General features: G+C 35.2%; 1 pseudogene; it reads left to right on the forward strand.

The window, feature by feature from the left end:
- The first annotated feature begins 9,163 nt into the window (after positions 1-9,163).
- On the forward strand, positions 9,164-18,386 carry LOC107841782 (annotated as a pseudogene).
- The last annotated feature ends 200 nt before the right edge of the window (positions 18,387-18,586 follow it).

Raw genomic sequence — 18,586 nt, forward strand, 5'->3', positions numbered from 1 at the left:
AAATATTTTTACATAATATAGGTGAGAGCCATTATAAAGCAGTTTCATATTAAGTTATTTGAAAACAAATGGGCATAATGTAATAGTTTTCAATACCAATGTAATGCGATTGAGCTAGGTGGAATAACCAATAATTGTAATTCCATGGCTTTGTGGAATCCACCTCTGGTGCTCGGCGGCCGAGCCTCCAATCCAAGTAACCGCTAGGATTTGGAGCTGGTATAACCCCCATTTGAGTACACCGTAGGGAATCCCCCAATGTGAGATGTCCCAATTATTTTATTATCCTCTCATGTAGGATACAATAACATATGACCCGCATCGGCAACTACGGTTTCCAACGATAAGCCCTTTCACTCAAACGCCTTCTTCGGGCATCCACCTTTCTCATGAAAATTAATACATTCAAACTTTGTTCAAATCAATCACATGTCATACTCTGTAGGGTATTAGCATACCCGACTTACAATCCATCAATATCAAATCATTCTTCTCATTCAACCATTGTATTCAACATGAATAACCTTCTCATTTTCAAGTCAAAATCATATCAATTCTCAAAACATTTCATGTCATGCTCTTCAATATATTTTCAAACAATTTACATCATATGAACATTTAAAACAAATTCACATCAAGAGAGGAAATTTCATATCATTCATGCTCTCAAGTTAACATATTTTCAGAATACATACATATACATATATCCTATAGCAAATCACTTTGGGAGTAGGCCTAAGGGCCAAATCAATATCATAAAACATTTAAAACATAATCATATTCGTAATTTCAGAATCCCCATTTGAAAACATGAATTTTTAAAGTCCATGAGAATTTTGAGATAACCCTAAGTACCTCTATATGCGAAGATTATTGGTGCTTCTTGAAGCCTACATTTTGGGGATTCCAAATATTCAATTAGTTTCTAAAAACCCCAGTTGAATCTTGAGTTTCTTGGGTTTTTATTTTGAAACCCCAAGGAAAATCCTTGAGCATTTTTGATGAATGAAGGTGTATTTTGGGGTCTTTGCAACTGAATTTCGTGTTTAGGGCTAAGTAAGGGTGGAAAAGGACCATTTTTCCCTAAAAACGAAGTGTTTAAGTCACTTGAAACCTTTATATAGGCGCCGCCTATGCCATCGCCTATGTTTACATAGGCACCGCCTAGGCTATCGCCTATGTTTACATAGGCACCGCCTATGCTTTCCAATGGCTATGTGCGATTGGTTAGGCGACCATATTACTTTGAAAGGCCATAACTTCTTGCTCGGGTGCCGTATTTTAGCAAAATTGGTATCGTTGGAAATCTAACTCAGAAACCTATCATTTTACATATAGTAGGCTTTCTGATTCGACATATACAAAGAGTCATGGTTGATAGAAGTTGATACAAATTATAATGTCCACTTAAGCTTAATCGGTCAAAGTAGTTTTCAACTCGTCCTTGATCCAAATGACCCCTATGGTATAAATTCAAGCTTGAATAGATTCATATTCTACACAAATAATTAACATACCGTATTGGCATAGGATTTATGGCTTTGGGATTTATCAACACATCGGAATCATGGTCTATATTGTAGCTCAAAATGTGGGTGTTACAGTAAGTAATGTCATGTTCTGACCCCCAAACTCGAAGCAATAATATCTCAATAAATCTAGTTTTTTACATATTCAAGCTCTATGATACAATGTTCATGATCCATAAATCTATGTCCCAAATCATGATTGGTTCTAAGAAACTATATTTTTGAATATTACTGATTCATTTTATGTCGGGATTAGCCAAATGATAAATTTGTGTGAACATGACTAATTCTGCTCTGAAAATAAGAAGCGATAGCTCTGAATAGAAGTTCTTGTCTCAATCATTGACTTTATGAATTCTGAATTTTTGTTACATAACTCATGAGGTAAGCGCTCATGTTTCTCACTGTGGTTATCCCTAAGAACTCATGCCATGTTGTTTTTATGCCATAACGACTCTTTACTCATCATCCAAATACTTGACATATGAAGCACTTCGTGATTGTACTGTATCTTCATTTCATGTCCCTCCTTGGGTAGTACTAAAATGTATAACCTATGGTCTGACAAGTGTTACTTCCATTCTTGATTATTGTTCTCTGGTCCCTCAATGACCCTCCGTATATTAGGGGAATGGTGGTTGTGGAAGTATAGTAATGTGTTAGGCAAGGGAGTAGATGTTCTTGAAGGTGAAAATCTTAAGGTGATTTCTTCAGCTAATGTTAAAAGAGAAGAGGGAAGAAGAGACGAATTCTCATTATGTGAAATAGTTAGAAAGGAATTCTATGGCGAGAATCTTTGTGAGAATGATTGAATTTTCTGGTGTTAGTGGAGAGGCTCATGAAATGGGTGTCGTAATGATAGGCTTGAATTTTGTGTTTGGTGAATAAATAAACCAATGTGACATGTTGTTAGTATTTCTTGATTTAAGACTTGAGGTTATGCAATTATAGTGATGAGGTGAGGTTATTTCTTAATGTGATGTAGAGTACTGGGTCCCATAGTTTAAGTTAGCACCTCTTTACTCTGAGATAGGCTTCAGCATAGAAGTATCATACGGTGGAAAACAAAGTATTGTGGTTAGATGTGCTACGGGAGATTTTTTAAGTTGGAAATGATGAAGTGTGTTGATTAATGTTGGGGTATAGACAAGTAGTGTCTCTGAGTTTAAGTCTATTCGATGTATCTTTGAATTTGAGAATCTTTCTAATCTAATGTATTCTTATATCTTGCAGGAATCTCATCTCGTTTCTTGTACCAATCTTAATCGGGCCGAAGAGTCTTAGAAAAATAAATTTGATGCCTTACAATGTTTTGATCATGTTCCATAGAACACATCCCAAGATTATGTCGATGTCAAGTTTCGTTATCTCATAATGGTATGAATGTAAATCGGGACTATTATCACCAAATTAACTCATTCCTTATGTTGTGGTGATAATGATTTGTAGAAATCATGTGCAAGGTCATCCCAATGTAATGTTTCATTACATCACACTTCGTGCTTACGTATTTCACTAGGGGTATCCAAAATTTCTTTTGATATCTTTGCATATTTTGTCGAGTAAAAATGTTCAATACAAGGTTACACTCTTTATTCCATACCTTTAGAGTTTCAAAAAGTCCCTACCTTTAATGTAACACCCCGTATTTTGGGGTAGAATGTAAACCGTCATTCCTATACGTAGATGTTCCAAAAGCCATTAATCCTATGTAGATATAGTGTGTTAATCAATTATGTAGTGTGTGAATCTAGTTGGGCATGAATTGAGATCATAGAGGTCCCTTAACTCAAGGACGAGTTGTAAGTTTTCCTATCGTTCAAGTTTTAGTGAGCGTCAAAACTTGGGTCAACTTCAATCGGTCATAAATTTTTGTATATGTCGAATTGGAGGTCCTACTATATATCAAATGAAAGGTCTTTGAGTCTATTTATAACGCCACTAATTTTTCCTAAATCTGATATTGGGGTAAAAAGTTATGGCTATTTTACAGTGAGCTATCCGAGCTGCTAAAGTGCGATGGGAAAGCTGACGGACCATCGCGCCAGCGATGACCCATCACCCAAACCATCGCAACTAAGGCAGTAAGCCCATTTTCTGCCCATAAAGCGGCGGTTTGAGGGACGGTCCATCCCTGGGGTGACTGTTCGTCGCCCAAACAGCCCCGCACCTCCGTATAGTGATCTAAAGCAGTTTTTAAAGGGATTTTTGGGTCTTTTTCACTCTTTTGAACACCTAATTACATCAAATCAAAGGACCTAACTCCTCATTCATCTATAACATCAAAAATAGGGTTTTTCTCAAGAACAAGAAATCAAGAATCAAACTCTAAGTTCAATATTTCCAAGAAATGAACTAAGATTCGAGTTCTTCTCTCTAAACTAATTAATCTAAGGTACGAGGGGTTTTCCTAAATCTCATGGGCATGATTTTGATACGAATTTAAACAAGAATTTTAATAATTACATAAGTATGTATGCATTATAAGTGGGGTTTTATTTTTAACACAAAAATCATGCTTTGTGATATGGTTTTAAGAAGAATATTGAAAGATCATGGGATTGTTTGCTTATATATCTCAATTTTTGAATTTTTGAACATATGATTTGAATTTTAAAAGGTTTTATGAATATGAATTGTGAATTCTTTAATCCCCCATGATGATGTTTATGTAGCCCACATGATACTCGTGTTAAACTACTAAGAGCATGAGTTTTATAACTACTATTGTACTACTTTATAAATGATGAAGTTTCTTGACTATTACGTGTTAGGAATATTTATGCATGTGTTTGGTGTATGGGAGTATTATTGGTGTTCATACTATGATTTGCATAAGATATTTTGAGAATTGATGTGGTACTAATAACTTGCAAGTCAGGGTATGACGATACCCCGCGGAGGAATTTCCTCGAATGAAAAAAAGAAAAGAATGTTGTGAGTATGATGCATGTTTTGTATTATATCTAACTTAAAGCTTAAATTGATGTGAGTTAGATGGTTACCCAAAGAAAGCACGAGTCAGATGACTCTATACTGGAAATTGTGATTTACCGACACGGGAACTTGGTTTGTTGCTATATGATCTTGTGTACCTAGTACTATGTCATCCCAAATTGGGACCAATGGTTAGGAAACCTGCTTTGTGATCTTGAGCCCAACCACGATATATTGACTTGATTGGGTTTGTGGCACCCTGCTGTGTGATCCTGTGTGTCCTTCCTCACTAATAATCTACTCTTGGCAGCAATCGAGATTTAGCAGTTGGTGAAAATATAAAATTTTAGGGTGTACCATCTATCCTAATAGTGCTCTGTTATTATTGAAAAATCACTGTACTATGCCTATGTATTTTTCAAACGATTTTGTGTTAACGTGTTTTATAATAGCTCTCACCTATGTTATATAAAAGTTGTATTTTGTTTTTGGATTACTCTTCATACTAGTACAATTGTATTGACCCCCTATATTCCAGGGTCTGAGGCTCAGTCTAGAGGTCCTGCAAAGCCATAGAGTTTTCATCCAGAAGTGAAGTGTATGTGCAATTGGTGAGCCTTATTTATTCCGAAAGTCCTATTTCTTTCTATCATATGTTATTTATTTTGGTTTAGGTCTACTGGTGGCCTTGTACCAGTTTTAGTTATGATGACTGGTTTTTATGTACTAGAGATTTCGTAGACAAATGTTAGATGATGTTGAAGGTTTTACTGAATTCTTTGACTTTTCAGTTGAATGATGTTATTGATCAGGTTTCTGCATGAATCCATTTCCATATTCTCTTTATGATTGTATGAATGTGTGTATGATTGCCTGTTAACAAAGGGACACTCGGTCCTTCATGGCTCAGGATGCTCGTCACGGCCAGGGTCTTGTTTGGGTTGTGACACTTGTACTCTAATCCTTGCCCTCCAAATCTTCCTTTCTAGAGGCGTGTCCCCAGTAAGCACTATTTCCTACCAAATCACCTCTTTCACTACTTCTTTGGCATACTTCTACGTATCCTGACATCCATAATAGTCAACCTTTCCCATCTCCTAATGGATGCATGCACATACCTTCTCTTCATTTGCCTGAACCATCTCAGTCTCGCTTCTCTCATCTTATTCTCTATGGTGGTTACTCCCATCTTGCCCCAAATAGCTTCATTCCTAATCATATCTCTCCTAGTTTTCCTGTATATCCATCTAAGCATCCTCATCTTTGCTACCTTCATCTTTTGAATCTGTGTAGTCTTGCCTGCCTAACAGTCAATCCCATACAACAAAGCAGGCTAACCACCACTTTGTAGAATTTACCCATAAACCTTGGTGACACATTCTTATCACACAAAGCCCCTAAAGTGAGCATCCATTTTACTCACCATGCTCTGATACGGTGTGCAACATCATTGTCGATCTCCTTGTTACCTTGAGTAACAAACCCAAGATATTTGAAGCTGGTTCTCCTAGTTACACGTGTATTAATATTTACTTCCACTTCCACTTCGGAGGTACTCGGTCTTAGTCCTGCGTAACCTAAAACCTTTGAACTCTAAAGTCTGTCTCCAAGCTTCCAGCCTCTCCTTAATTTCCCCCATGCATCTTGTCGATCAATACTATATAATCTAAAAATAACACACATGAGGGCACCTCATCATTGATATGACGCGTCAATTCCTTAATCATTAAAACAAACAGAAATGGACTAAGAATTGGACCTTGATGCAACCCCATTATTACTGAAAAGTGTTTCGAGTCTCCTCTTGTTGCTCTTACTCGGGTTTTGGCGCCATCATACACATCCTTAATCCTAATATAAGCTACTGATACACCTCTAGCCTTTGGACATCCCCATAGAACCTCTCCCGAAACCTTGTCATAAGCTTTCTCCATCTCTTTTTATCCATGTACTACTCCAATAATCTCCTCACTAGGTGAATGAATTCTATTGTTGACTGCCCTAGCATGAACCCGACTTGCTTTTCGGAAATGACACAACCTTCCTCAACTTCATCTCTACCACTTTCATCTAAACTTTCATAGTATGGCGTATGAGCTTGATGATCCTATAGTTGTTGCAATTTTGGATATAACCCTTATTTTTGTACAACGTGATCATTATACTCGACCTTCACGCTTCCGGCCACTTCAAAACCTACTACGTCTACGCTCTTCCAAAAATCCCTTAGGATCTCGTCTAGCACGGTCACGCTTCCCTTCCTCATCTTACTAATTACCCCCTCAACCCCTGCTGACTTTGCACCTACAATATCCAAATCCCTACGACTCGGATTTCTCTAATACTCCCAACACAATCTCCTTGCATCCCTCTTTATTTAAGAGCGTATGGAAATATGCCTGCCATTTACGTCTAATGAGCACCTCTTCTACTAAAACTTCATCATTCTCGTCCTTAATGTACTTCAGTTGATCTAATTGGGTATCTCTGAGAACATAACTCACTAAAGCCAATTTTATCAAAATATTGCTTTTATCTGACTTGTATTTCACTCAATTAATATGTGCAGGAAATAACTGGAGTTTTCTTGAAGAATTGAATGTTGCACTATGCAGCATACAGAAATATATTTCCATTATGGGGTTTGGCAGAATACCGCAAAAATGTCCTATTACCATTAAAACACAACTAAATATATAGGATGGAATAGAAATAATGTAAGTTGTTGCTTGTTCTGTTATATGTAAGTGATGTAACAATGTTCAAGATCATAGGCTAGGCTATTTTTAATATTTTGTATAGGTGCATAATTTGTGAAAAAATAAAATTACGAAAAAAAAACTCATTATAATTCTCCAAAACTGATTTGTACTTCTACTATTCTATATATCGTGAACCTTGTGCTTATACTCTAAAATGATCATTGAGGGATGAGGTGAGATATGAATGTGATCAACTCTTAATAAGATTTTTCGTGTTTGAGTCTTGAAAATATTAATACTGTATATTTTAGTGGAATTGCTATACATATACAAAGTTTGAATAAAAATTACTGATTTACTTGGACCGATATATTACATGTTAAATCTGCCTTGGACTAGATCAGACTCTTTAATCTTTTTAAGGCAGCATGCTGCAACTTCCTGTCCATTAATACATGAACAACCCAAATAAAATAATGTAACAATTTCATTCAAGGATACGATGGAAATGGACCTTTGTAGCCAAATTCCTTCACAATTTGATTCACCAAAAATTGCAGCAAATTAGGCCTAATATCATTTAACGCGCTCGATCTTGAATTTTTATCCCCAAATGGCCGGTTTTATATGTTTGTCCCCTACAGTGTGTGGTATTGAATTTTTATCCCGCTAAATAAGTTTTAACGACGTTTTGCTATAAGGTAGAAGACGTGGTCAATTTAGTAGACTCAATGTTTTAAAATGTCCTGAACATCTGCCTTGTGGATAAAAGTTAGAATGTCTGTCTTATTGGAAATGTATTTAAGTTTTAAATTTATCTATAAGACAGAACTTTTGATTAATTGTGTGTATTTATTATCTTGAAATGTCATAAACGTATGTCTTAATTATTAAAAGAGTTAGAACATGGGTAAAAAATTTTAAGCGGGAAAGAAAATCAAGATCATTCACAAAATATCCAAACAATTCATTTTAAGGTCATTTCTGAACTTAACCGGAGAAAGTGCACCAAAATATCCTTATATTATAGAAAATGGAATCTCCTTATCTCGTGCTCAAGTGAATGTCATTATTCCTCTCTTTTCGAAAATAAATTACATCTTAAAAATACGATTTTTATTTTATAACTTTTCATCCTAACAAATAAAATTTACTAAACTAAAATAAAAGTTGAAAAAGGAGTCAAGATTATACTAACAAAGGAGCTCCAACACTATAATGATGTAAGAACTTGAGAAAGGGTCAAAAATCATTACGCTTGCACCTAGGAAAAAAACAAACAATTCTTAATTTGTATAAATAGTTGCATAGATCACTCATTTTTTTCACACAATCATAATTTCTTCTCTTTCAGCACACCAAACTTGGTGAGTCTTCCTCCCTCTCTTGCTCCTTTTTTTTTCTGTCTGATCACACCAAATTTGTAATCACGTTGGAGTGTGTTTCTAGAAAATGTTTTCTTGAAAAATAAATTATCTTTTAAAACTTATTTTTTAGTGTTTGATTCCCTTTTCGTCCATTCTTATTTGTCCGCTTTACTATTGACACAAGAATTAAGAAACAGTAAATGATAAGGATAATTTTACTACATTACCCTTTGAATATAATAAATTTATATTATTATTTTCTAGTAAAATAATAACATTAGAAAACTAGAATATTACTACGATAATATTTTAAGTAAATATAGAAATAATGTTTGAGTCATATTAATCTGTCCTCAAAAATTATTTCCATATTGTAAAATGCTTTCCTAAAATTAAAATTTTTTTTTTTTTTGCAAATCTAGAAGGGGAAATATAAGACAACAAACAAATAATTAACTTAATATAAAAGAAGGCAAAAAGAAAGAGGAAGAATGTGAAGAGAGAGAGAAAGAGAAAGAAATATGAAATATAATATTGTCGAGCTTAAGTTTGCTGTATAAATTATTGCTATTTATAAATTTAAAGGTGGGATCTTCTCTCGACAAGTTTCAGAAAAATTGCATGCATATTACCATGTGTTCTAGCACTTGTCAGTTGTCACTCCTTTTCCAAGATAAGGCAATTTTACTAAATTGCAAGCCTCAGTGAGTATAAGAAGAATTTAAGAATGTGGAAGTTGAAGATTGCAAAAGGAGAAGATGATCCATATTTGTGCAGCACAAACAACTATGTTGGACGACAAACGTGGGAATTCGACCCAAATGCTGGAACAACAAAAGAACGGGCTGAGATTGAAGAGGCGCGTGAACTATTTTGGAACAATCGTTATAAAGTCAAGACCTGTAGCGATCTTCTTTGGAGAATGCAGGTTTATAATTTGACAGCAATATTTTTTATTAGCATTGTTCTCATAAATAGACTCTTAAATTTAGTGTTAGATAACAAATAAGTAGTCTAACTTTGAAAATGCATGCACATCGAAACATATCAACTTAGTCTTAACTGACAACTAAATACTTCAATATATCTCCATTATATCAAGTGGACACCCATGTCGATGTGACACATAAATTTCGAAGGATCATTTCGTAAGTTGGAGTGTTTAGCTGACACAACAAGAATATCTTGAGGTATTTAGATGTACATGCTCAAGGTTGAAATGATTGCTTGCTGAGACCAAATGTAAGTATCTATCTATATGTTATGTTTTTTTTTTTTTTGGAACTTTGATGTTCATACCAACTTGCACACATACTAATTTCACGGGAAGTGTCAGAGGTAACTTTGTCAACAATTGTAAGATAACTGCCACCTTCTATCAACAACATTAACAATAACTTGGACAATTAAAATGAAATAACCTAATATTTTTATCCGGTAAAAATTTGAACTAGACCTCATGATTCTCAACTGTTTCGACTAATAGGCCACTTATCTGATCCAATTTCTTGTTCAACACAATATGTTTGTAGTTTCTTCGAGAGACGAATTTTGAACAGAGAATTCCCTCAGTAAAAGTAGATGAAGGTGAAGAAATTAGCCATGAAGTTGCCACAAATGCATTACGTAGAGCTGTTTACAGGCTACAGATGGACATTGGCCTGCTGAAAATGCTGGTCCTTTGTTCTTTCTTCCGCCTTTGGTAAGCTCTTCTTTTTTTTTATTTTTTCTTAATAAAGCAATCAATTTTTCTTCTGTTTTTTTTACTTTCAAAATTTGAATCTTGGCACCCAAAATTCAGGTTATGTGTATGTATATCACCGGACATCTTAATACTGTATTGCCAGCTGAACATCGCAAAGAAATTCTTCGATATATATATTGTCACCAGGTATATCACTTAATGTCACAATGAATATATTATTCTACAAAAATTTGCTTTGCAGGTTCCTAAAGAATTTAACCTATATATGGTGACGATTTGTATAATTCGTTATTTTTTTTATTTTGCAGGTTAGAGCAAGTCATTTACTTTATCTTTATGTTACCAATTTAAGATTACTATAGAAAGTGTATGACCGAGGTAGATGTATGCCAAAGAAGTATTGAGGAGAGGTGATTAGACAGGATATCATGTAGTTTCAACTTATCGAGGACATGGCTTTTGATAGGAGGTTGTGGAGGACATTAGGGTAGTAAGTTAGTAGAGTAGTAGATCATTGTCTAGCTAACCCTGTAATACTAGTAGTCGGAGTACTAGTCTTGTAGTTTCTCGTCCTTAGGTTTTGCTACTATCTGTTGTTTCTTGCACTTTGATTATCGTATTAGTTTGTTGTAGTTACTACTCACCATGCTTTGTTATTCTTTCAAATTCGTTAAGCATTGTGAGAGTTGATTAGACAGCATGCCACATCTTCAGCTTACAGAGAACATGACCTTAGATAAGAGGGTCTGGATGTTGCAAATTAGGGTAAAAAGGTTAGTTGGTAGTTGAGTGTTCCCTTGCTTTCCCGTAGGATAGGCTTAGTAGTCGCATTTGGACCTTCTTTCTTACCCATAGTATTGGGACTATTCTCGTAATTTATTCTTTTTCAATTTCAGTTATCATTCGTGTTTCACGTTGTTGTTATTTCTTCCATATGTTGCGTACTGATCTCCATTTTGCATTATTTCGTTGTTGTTACAGCTCTCATTTCTATATTCCGTTTTTAAAACTGTTTGCAAATGCTTTATTTAGACCGAGAGTCTATCAGAAATAATCTCTCTATCTCTGTGACTAGGGGTAAGGTCTACTTACACTCTACCCTCCCCAAACCCCACTTGTGGGATTACACTAGGCATTTTGTTCTTGTTGTTACACTATTAGTGTGCATAAAAGCTCTGAAATACTGATGGGATTCTGCATTATTCAGAATAAAGATGGTGGATGGGGTTTGCACGTAGAAGGTCAAAGTACTATGTTTTGTACATCACTGAGTTACATTTGCATGAGGATCCTTGGGGAAGGACCAGATGGTGGTGAAAAGAATGCCTGTTCAAGAGCACGGAAATGGATACTTGATCATGGCAGTGTCGTTGCAATTCCTTCTTGGGGAAAAACATGGCTCTCGGTATGCTTTTTTTACCTAACAACTTCGTAAAATATTTTCAATTATGATTTAACTTATCTTCATTGGTAGCATATCTAATTTTGTATCCTATGAGTGTATTTTAACCTGATACAACAGATCGTCCATGGCTACATATTTATACCGATATTAGTGCATTTTAACATTAATCATCTTATAGAAGGCATGTTTTTTAAAATAACCGTGGGGTCCGATCCAGCTTGCACACCTCGACTAACTCCACGGAACCAGCTTTTCTATTAGTTAAGCTAAGTAAACTATATCATTCTCTATTGCCAAGTAATCTTTTAGTGTCATGTATTTCTGCTTGTGCTGAGAAATCTCCCTTTCTTTCAATCAGATTCTTGGAGTGTTTGAATGGTTAGGAACCAATCCAATTCCTCCTGAGTTTTGGATTATTCCATCTTTTCTTCCTGTGCATCCAGGTTGGCTAATATTTTCATTGCTCATGTATTTATTTATTAGTAAATATCCTAAAAATATTTTGTTCCTATTGTTGTAGATATTAATTTTTAGGATTTTCTATACAACATTTCGATCTACCTCGTAGTTTGACTCTTAATCTAAATGCAGCAAAAATGTGGTGTTACTGTCGAATGGTCTACATGCCAATGTCCTATCTATATGGGAAGAGATTTGTTGGTCCAATTACACCCCTCATTTTGAAATTGAGGGAAGAGTTATATGATCAACCATATGATGAAATTAATTGGAAAAGAGTACGTCATTTATGTGCAAAGGTATGACTATCAAGGTTCCTTTGATTACAGAGATTTGAATAATCTTGACATAAAATCGATATCATTTATCCCTCTAAAAATTTGTCTACCGACCAAATGAGTCCTCAGTGTTGAAGTTAGTATAGATATCATACTATCTTCTACAAGTGGTCAGGCGCAAACTTGTTGTGGCAGGAGGATCTCTATTACCCTCATTCGTTGGTTCAAGATTTGATGTGGGACAGTCTCTACATATGTACTGAACCTCTATTGATTTGTTGGCCTTTCAACAAGCTGAGAAATAAAGCTCTTGAAGCTACCATGAAACATATACATTATGAAGACGAGAATAGCCGATACATCACCATTGGCTGTGTTAATAAAGTACGGCAACCTATTCATTTTGGATAGATTACAAAATACCTGCATTTTCTTAACAACTTCAATCATTTGAAGCTTATGTAACATGTGGATGGTGTAGGTATTGTGCATGCTTGCTTGTTGGGTTGAGGATCCAAACAGCCATTATTTCAAAAAACATCTTGCTCGGATTCCAGATTATTTATGGGTAGCTGAAGATGGAATGAAGATGCAGGTTTTGTATATATAATTTTTTTTTTGTAAACAAGGATATCATACTACATCGTAAACCACAATGAGTGGAGAAACAGGATCTCGTAGCATGTTTAAAAAATCAAGACCCTTTTCCTATTTTGAAATGATGCAAACAATTTTTACTGACATTGTCGAGTACTTGTCGTTGGATTGCAGAGCTTCGGTAGTCAAACATGGGATACTAGTTTGGCTATTCAAGCACTATTGGCCAGTGAGATGTACGATGAGATATCAGATACTCTTAGAAAAGGACATAACTTCTTAAAAAAATCTCAGGTTGGATATTTTAACCATGAGCATAACAGCTCTTTCAAAATATGGACACTATTAACGTAAGTGACTTCTTGCCAGGTGAAGGACAATCCTTCTGGTGATTTTAAAGGGATGTATCGGCATATCTCAAAAGGATCATGGACTTTTTCAGATCAAGATCATGGATGGCAAGCATCTGATACCACTGCCGAAGCGTTAAGGGTATCTAACTATTCGATGAAATAAGATTCCAACTTCTTGTAATTACTGAAAATTAGTAAGATGATAGTGCTAGTAGATTTACCTGATATCTCCTTAATTTTGTTTCTCCAGTGCTGCCTTCTCTTCTCTACAATGCCTTCTGAATTAGTTGGTCCTGCAATGGAATCTGCACGACTGTATGACTCGGTGGATGTCATTCTTTCCTTACAGGTTTGAAATGTGTAAAATCATTGGTCATCCAATCTGAAGTTTCCTGCTGTTTGTATGAAATTTCCAAGTGAAAAATGACTATGTATATCTTACACCAAATAGAGAATCCAATGCATGGCTACCTGTGTTATAAATTCATCTTTTCTGAATATTTAGTCACTGTCATTTGTCACATTCCTGGTAATATTGAGATCCATTTTAAATAAAATTGTAGAGCAAAAAAGGGGGTGTAGCAGCATGGGAACCTGCAGGGGCCTCAGAGTATTTGGAGGTAATTTCTGTCACGTAAAATAATTGTTTGAGTTTGAGATTCATCATTTCAAGGTTATTGAAAGCCTTTGACCTCTTCTATATTCTTCGAGAACCTGAATAGTTATGTGTTTTCTCAGTTGCTCAATCCTACTGAATCTTTCGCGGACATTGTTATTGAGCACGAGTAAGATTTGTTTCTCTGGTTTCTCTCTCTCCCTTTAGCTTTTTCTCCCATTGTTAGTCTCCGTTTTACTGCTTCACACTGATTCAATGTCAATCCAGGTATGTTGAGTGCACAGGCTCGTCAATCCAAGCTCTTGTTCGTTTTAAGAAGCTATACCCTGGACACCGAACCGCGGAGATTGACAATTTCATTGACAATGCTGTTAAATATGTGGAAGATGTACAGAAGCCTGATGGTTCATGGTATATGATAATTTCTCTTTCGATCCTTCGAACTTGCAAGTTCCTTTCTGCCCTATCGTTATGACATGATTAATCATGTTAGCAGGTATGGAAGCTGGGGTGTATGCTTCACATATGCCGCCTGGTTTGCTCTTGGAGGGCTTGCTGCAGCAGGCAAGTCATACAGCAACTGTGCAACTGTTCGTAAAGGCGTAGAATTCCTTCTAAGAACACAAAGGTCCGATGGTGGTTGGGGAGAAAGCTACCGTTCTTGTCCTGACAAGGTAATTTAAAAGCAAAAAAAGGCTACGTAACACAACAAAAACAACTACATCTGAATTTGTACATCATTAAGGTTAGTTATATGAACTACAAACATGAATCTAGCTCCATTTGGATCCGTTCATTCACCGTAAAGAAGAAGAGGAAATATAAAGATATTCTGGTGAAGATAACTGTAACTCAGCTTCGAATTTGATCAAACAGGTATACAGAGAACTCGAAACAGATTACTCAAATCTTGTACAAACTGCATGGGCTTTGATGGGATTGATTCATTCTGACCAGGTGAATTCCATGTAACTTATTCCACTTAAAGTAAAACTTTGACTTGGCTTAAAACGTACTGAAGTATTTTTCTGTTTGTGAGTTTCATACCCCAACTATGAGATGTTCTTTTTTCCTACCTGAACTATTACAATCTGTATTGAAACACACCTCATCTATAAGTTGTTGACTTTTCCTACTTGAACTATCACCATTGTTCAGGTAGGAAGAGGGAACAACTGATAGTTGAGGTATATTTTGATGCACAACTAATTGATAGTTAAAGAACAAAAAGGGAACACGTGATAGTTGGAGTGTGAAACTTGCGAAAACATGATAGTTCTGGTGTCACTTTTATCACTATCTCTAAAACTTTTATTCTTCAATAGAGTCCTTTACCAACTTACTATTTGAACAGGCTGATAGGGATCCGAGGCCCCTTCACCGTGCCGCAAGGCTGTTGATAAATTCTCAGATGGAAGATGGTGACTTCGCACAGCAGGTAATTACTCTGCAAATTACTGTTTTATGCCAAAATAGGCTAAGGGAAAATAAGTCAAGAAGTCAAGCAAGTGAAAATTAAACAACAGAGCTGTTAGTTGGGCAGAAAAGTTAGTTAGGAATTAATTTAACACTGTAGCTAATTCCTATTGTTTGTATTTGCACATATGAGTTGTAATTGTGAAGAGAGAATCATGGAATGACAAATCTATTCTTCTACATATCTCTGTTCTCTCAAAGTACATTGTGTGTAACTCTGTTCAAGGACCCTTTTTCCATATGAGTTCCTTAGGGACTCTATCTCCATTGGAGGTACTGTGAGATTAATTAGTGGTAACAATATGGCATCAGAGCATTGATTCTTGGATCGGGATGATATGTGAATACAATGAAACAAGGCATGAAATGGATGGTTTGGGTGTGCAATTGAAGATCTTGAATGAATGACATGATCGATCCATAAAGGAGTTTCAACAGATGTTTGCTAACAGTATCACAACTCCTGACTTATCATCGTTGTCCACATATAGCATCAGTCTTAGATGATTCCCGTCCTGCACCTGACCCTGCACCTACTACAGACTTGTCTCCTCCGATTGTAATTCGAAAAGGTATATGGTCCACTCGTAATACTAACCATCATTATACCCTTTTAAGTTATCATAGTCTATCGTCACCCATTAAGCCATTATTGCATCTTTGTCCTATGTCTCCATCCGTAATTCTATAAAAAAAAGCACTTTCTCATTCACGATGATGACAGGCTATGATTGATGAGTGTCTACTTTACATATGAGTGGTACTTGGGAGCTTGTTCCCACCTTTTAGGTAAATCAACTATTGGTTGTCATTGGATTTGTGCAGTGAAAGTTGGTCCGGACTGATCAATTGATCGACTTGAGTTCGTCTTATTACCAAAGGGTACACTCAGATATTTGGTCTTACTTATAGTGATACTTTCTCTCCAATAGCTAAAATAACATCTATTCATTTTTTTAATCCATGGATGCTTTTTGATATTGGCCTCTTTATCAGTTAGATACTAAAAATGCTTTTATCCATTGTGACCTTGATGAGGAAGTTTATATGGAGCAACCACCTGATTTTGTTGCTCAGGGGAGTCTAGTTTAGTGTGTCAATTGCGTCGGTCACTTTATGGTCTCAAATATCTCCTCGAGCCTTGTCTGATAAGTTTAGCACAATAATTTGAAAGTTTGGCATGATTCATAATTAGACAAATCTTTATGTGTTTTATTGACATTCTACCCCAAATCTATGTATTTATTTGGTGGTTTACGTTGATGATATTGTTATTATAGGAAATGATCAAGATGGTTTCATTAATTTGAAGAAACACTTCTTTGAATATTCTAGACTAAAGACCTCAATAGATTGAAGTATTTCTTAGGTATTGAAGTTGCTTAGTCTAGATCAGGTATTGTTATTTCACAATGAAAGTATGCCTTAGACATTCTTGAGGAGACATGAATTATGTGATGTAAACCTATTGACACTCCTATAGATCCAAATACTAAACTCTTGCCAGGACAGGAGGAGCCACTTAATGATCCTGGAATATATAGGCGTCTAGTTGGTAAGTTGAGTTATATCATAATGACCAGACATGCCATTTCCTATCTTGTGAATGTTGTAAGTCAGTTTATGGATTCTTTCTATGATAGTCATTGAGATGTTGTTGTGCGCATTGTGACATATATTAAGTTAGCTCTAGGTAAAGGACTACTTTTTGAGGATTGAGATCATTAGTAGATCGTTGGATATGCAGATGCAGATTGGAAAGGATCACCCTGTGATAGACATTCTACATATAGATATTATATTTTATTAGGAGGTAATTTGGTGTACTCGAAAAATAAGAAATTGAGTGTGGTTTCTCGATCCAGTACAGAAGCAGAATATCAAGTAATGACGGTAACCACTTGTGAATTAGTTTGGATTAAACAGTTGTTTAGAAGTTGTAATTTGCAGAAATTAGTGAAATGAAACTTGTGTGTGTGATAACTAAGCGGGTCTTCATATAGCATCAAATTCGGTATATCATGAGTCGACTAAGTATATTGAGATTGATTATCACTTTGTGAGAGAGAAGATACTTTCCATAGAAATTGTTACAAAATTTGTTAAATCAAGTGATCAGCTTGCAAATATTTTCACCAAGTCCCTCACTTGTACTCATATAAATTATATTTGTAACAAGCTCGAACATGTGACTTGTATGCACCAGTTTGAGAGGGGGGGGGGAGTTGTTAGAATATGAGTAGCAATACCAATAGTATATAAAATCCTACTTGAAAAAACATTGTAATGTCAGTGTCCTAGTTGGAAAAGGAGTCTAACATAGTGTCTGTAGATAGGATGTCAATGTAATAATTTAGACACTGAATAATTCAATAATATTTCTCTTTATTTCTCACAAGTGATATTGATAAATTTACTTTAAAAAAAGCTTTGAAGCAGGCAAAACAATATCTAAATCAGTTTTATAAAAATATTGCTTTTATCTAACTGTGTTTCACTTCATAAATATATGCAGGAAATAACTGGAGTATTCATGAAGAATTGCATGTTACATTATGCAGCATACAGAAATATATTTCCATTGTGGGGTTTGGCAGAATACCGCAAAAAGTGTCCTATTACCATTAAAACACGGCTAAATACTAAAGAATGAAAATTGATCCTAAAGAAATAATGTAGTTTATTGTTTGTTATGTTGATGTAAGGGATGTAACAATGTCCAAAATTATATCCTAAAGTGCTGTTAATATCTTCTATATGTGCATAATATTTGTATAAACAAAATTCGAAAAATGGAAAAAATCATTACAATTCTCTCCAGAAAGTAATTTATCAAAAAATCATTACAATTCTCTCCACAAAGTAATTTGTTAAAAAACCATTACGATTCTCTCCACAAAGTAATTTATTCTTCTATTATTCTATGTATCATCACCCTTGATGGTTATACTCTAGCAAACGATCACCGATGGATGCATGTGGTGAAATATAATCAGTAGATATTTAGTAGAATCTCTAATACATATAGTACAAAGTTTGGATCAAAACTACTGATTCACTTAAGTGTTCTATAAATCCCTAAATATCCTTATCATATTTACTTATTCTCTTTCTATTTTAAATTAATTTTACAATATCCCTCAATAACCCCATATATGCCGA

This window comes from Capsicum annuum, chromosome 9 (genome assembly GCF_002878395.1).
Source record: "Capsicum annuum cultivar UCD-10X-F1 chromosome 9, UCD10Xv1.1, whole genome shotgun sequence".
In the NCBI taxonomy this organism is placed as follows: Eukaryota; Viridiplantae; Streptophyta; class Magnoliopsida; order Solanales; family Solanaceae; genus Capsicum; species Capsicum annuum.